Source organism: Mandrillus leucophaeus, unplaced genomic scaffold (genome assembly GCF_000951045.1).
Source record: "Mandrillus leucophaeus isolate KB7577 unplaced genomic scaffold, Mleu.le_1.0 Scaffold1170, whole genome shotgun sequence".
NCBI classification, from domain to species: Eukaryota; Metazoa; Chordata; class Mammalia; order Primates; family Cercopithecidae; genus Mandrillus; species Mandrillus leucophaeus.
The window spans coordinates 233520-237657 of record NW_012099988.1 but is presented as its reverse complement, the minus strand read 5'-3'; positions in this window follow the sequence as shown (position 1 = coordinate 237657).

Genomic DNA, 4138 nt, shown 5'->3' with positions numbered 1-4138 from the left:
TCTGTCATGCAGGCTGGAGTGCAGTGGCATGATCTCGGCTCACTGCAAGCTCCGCCTCCCAGGTTCAAGCGATTCTCCTGCCTCAGCCTCCTGAGTAGCTGGGATTACAGGTGCCCGCCACCGAGCCCAGCTAATTTTTGTATCTTTAGTAGAGATGGGGTTTCACCATCTTGGCCAGGCTGATCTCCAACTCCTGACCTCAGGTGATCCACCTGCCTCCGCTTCCCAAAGTGCTGGGCTTACAGGCATGAGCCACCGCGCCCGGCCTCCTTTTCTCTTTTTTTAATCACAAAGTTATGTATGCTTGTTGGAAAAAAGTCAATCAATACAGAAACGAATAAGGTCTAGAAAATATAAGTCCTCTCTATTTTCCTATTTCCTGTGTCGAGTTTCAAAGATAGATCTTCCTGATTTGTCTACACATGTATTAGTGCAAATGTGTGTTTTATTTTTTTTCTCTTTTTATTATATTTATTTAAGGTGCACAACGTGATGTATTGGTACACATATACATAGTGAAATGATTACTACAGTCAGGCAAATTAACATATTCATAGCCTCACAGTTTTTGTTTGTTTGTTTGTTTGTTTTAGCATAGTAAGAACACCTAAAATCTCTTAGCAAATCTGTAATATACAATCCTATGAACTATGGTTCTCATGCTGCACATTGCATCTCTAGTCTTATTCATCCCTCCCATTTCCTCCTTCTGGTCACTACCATTCCACTCGGTTTCTATGTATTTGACCTTTTAAAGATTGCACATGTAAGACTGACCATACAGTATTTGTTTCTCTGTGCCTGGCTTATTTCACTTAGCGTAGTGTCCTGCAAGTTCATCATGTGATACATTAAAAAAATCTCTCCCTCTCTATATATAGCCTTAGCCCAACTTGCCTGATACCTGATAGAATACTATTGTGCCCTTGCGGGTGACAGAGCTGTCACACCAGGCTGACAAGCAGAATCCCCTTTGCAGTAGCAACTCCTCACGTGTGCTTCCCACGCCCTTAAAATGCTACTGTGTGGGGCAGTGTGGGTTTGAGCAAATGAAAAGCAACGCCAGCCTCTGCAGCCTGAGAGAATCTCTCCTTCAGGGAAGCAATATGTCTTCTTGTTGCTCACTGAGAAGGATAACCACTTCCTCCCCAGGCTGACGGTGGAGGGATCAGCACGTCCCTGGACAGAGGGAGCAGCGGTGAGCAGTGGGAGCTGAGCTGAGGGTTATACGCAGGGTCAGCGCTGCACTGCAGTATCATTACCGTTCTGTTTTTTCTCACTATGTTGCCTGGCCTGGACACAAACAATCCTCCTGCCTCAGCTTACTGCTCTGTTTTGGACTTTCCCGTGGAATCTTGACTTTCAACTTTAAGTGTTTTAGGTCTCGTTCCCTCACCTATACTTTCTTCTTCTTCTTCTTCTTTTTTTTTTTTTTTTTTTTTGAGGCAGGGTCTTGCTTTGTCACCGAGGCTGGAGTACAGTGGTGCACTCATAGCCCACTACAACCTTGAACTCCTGGGCTCAAACGATTCTCCCGTCTCAGCCTCCCAAGTAGCTGAGACTATAGACGCACAACACCACACCTGGCTAATTTTGTTTTTATTTTCTCTTTTGTAGAGATGGAGGTCTCACTGTCTTTCCCAGGCTGGTCTTGAACTCCAGGGCTCAAGCAACTCTCCCACCTTGGCCTCCCAAAGTGATGGGATTACGCGCATGAGCCACTGTGCCCCGCCCCACACCTATACTTCCATGTCTTGTGTCTGGATTTTGGGGTTCAGAAAGCTCCTATGACATTTCCTCAGCCTACTTCTACCCATGAAAACGGGGCTTTTCCCAGTCTCCGTACGACCGACTCAGCCCTGTTTCTTTTCCCTTTACCCTCTGGATCCTACACCAGCTATTCATTGCTTAGTCTGGACCTTACACCAGCTATTCATTGTTCATTCTGGATCTTGCACCAGCTATTCATTGCTCAGTCTGTATATTACACCAACTATTCATTGCTCAGTGTGTATTTACATTTTTGCTTGTTTGTTTCCTCTGCTGTATTCAACTTGAAATCATTCATGCAATTTTAGTTTGGAATTCAGTGCTGTGAGTTCCAGTCCGTTTAAGTGAGCTTCGGATATGTAATGGAAGTAGTTATTTTTCTTAAATGTACAAGAGTAAATTATTATTATTTATGTTTTTTTGCATAAATGATGCATGGAAAATCACTACATTTTACTTTTGTGAGTTGACTTATTTATTTGTGTTGATTTTGATATTTCCAAATCTGAAACAAAATTTTTTCAGAATGCATAATAACACACAGAGTATGGTGATCTTTCATTGACAAGTTTTTATATATGATTAGAGTATCTTTTCAAGATTCTTAATCTGCCTTTTTTTTAATATAGGGTCTCACTCTGTTACCCAGGCTGGAGTGCAGTGACACAATCCTAGCTCACTGCAGTCTCAATTTCCTGGGCTCAAGTGATTCTCCCACCTCAGATCCTGAGTAGCTGGTACTACAGGCATGCACCACCACATCCATCTATTTTTTAATTTTTTAAATTTTTTGTGGAGATGAGGTCTCACTATGTTGTCCATAGTGCTCTTGGCCTCCTGGCTTCAAGTGATCCTCCTGCCTCAGCCTCCCAAAACATTGGGATTAAAGGTTTGAGCCACTGAAACTGGCCTGCAATTTGAATACTACTGTACGCTTTACATTTTGCTGTCAGGTATTTTTTTTTTTTCCTGTCTACAATAATGTATTGTAGATCAGGTATTGTTTTATTTGAACCTCACAGGAAAGCTGAGGTGAGGGTCACAGGCAAGGAGTCGGGCCACTGGAGTGGTTGCAGCATTAAATGGAGAGTAAAGCAGCAAAGGCTGGAAACCTTATCCACTTCTCATGAACTTCTCATTGCCCGGAGTGACTGATGTCCTTACATAACTGCAGCCAGTTCACCAGCTACATGATTGACAGTGGCTTAATTGACAATTGCCAAAACCTGGAAGCAGCCCAAATGTCCTTTGCCTAGGGAATGAAAAACCAAATTGTGGCCTATCCATCCCATGAAATACTTTACTGCAGTAAAAAGGAATGATCTACTGATCTGAATCTCACATGCATCGTATGAAGTGAGCGGACTCGCTCACCAAAGGCTGCACACTGTTTATGTGACACTGTGGAAAAGACAGTGCTTTAGCAGGTGGAGAAAGTGGGGCTGCGGGTGGGGACAGAGGCTGACTATGCGACAGCACAGTGGGTGGGGACAGAGGCTGCACAGGGAACATGTGCAGCTGATGCAGGTGCTCTGTGTCTTGGTTGTGGTGGTGGGTAGGTAGCTATATGCTTGTAAGTGCTCACAGGCCTGTGCATGAAAAAGGTGTGAATATTTATTTTGTTGTGCATATTTAAGGTGTATAACATGGCGGTTTGATATACATAGTGAAATGATTGCTGCAGTCAAGCAAACTAACATGAGTTAACATAGCCACCATCTCACATAATAATCTTTATTGTGTGTGGTGAAAACATCTTAAATCTGTCTTAACAAATTTCAGGTTTATAATATTTTTAACTGTTGTTCCCACACTGTTTGTTAGATCTCTCGGCTTATTTATCCTACATAACAGAAATTTTGTACCTTTTGACTGTCATTTTATTTCCTTTACCCCTGGTAACTCTCTGTTTCTATATATTCAACTTTATTTTTTTTTGTGACAGGGTCTCGGTCTGTCGCTCAGGCTGGAGTGCAGTACTGTGATCTCGGCTCACTGCAGCCTCAACCTCCCAGACTCAAGCAATCCTCCCACCTCAGCCTCCCAGCCTCCCAAGTACCTGGGGTGACAGGTGCACACCACTGCACCCGGCTTCCTTCCCTCCCTCCCTCCCTCCCTCCCTTCCTCTCTCTCTCTTTCTTTCTTTCTTTCTTTCCTTTCTCTCTCTCTCTTTCTTTTTCTCTTTCTTTCCTTTCTTCTTTCTTTCTCTCCTTCCTTCCTTCCTTTCTCTCTCTCTCTCTCTTTCTTTCTTTCTCTTTCCTTCTTTCCTTCCTTCCTTCCTTTCCCTCCCTCCCTTCCTTCCTCCCTTCCCTTCCCTTCCCTTCCCTTCCCTTCCCTTCCCTTCCCTCCCCTCCCCTTCCCTCCCCTA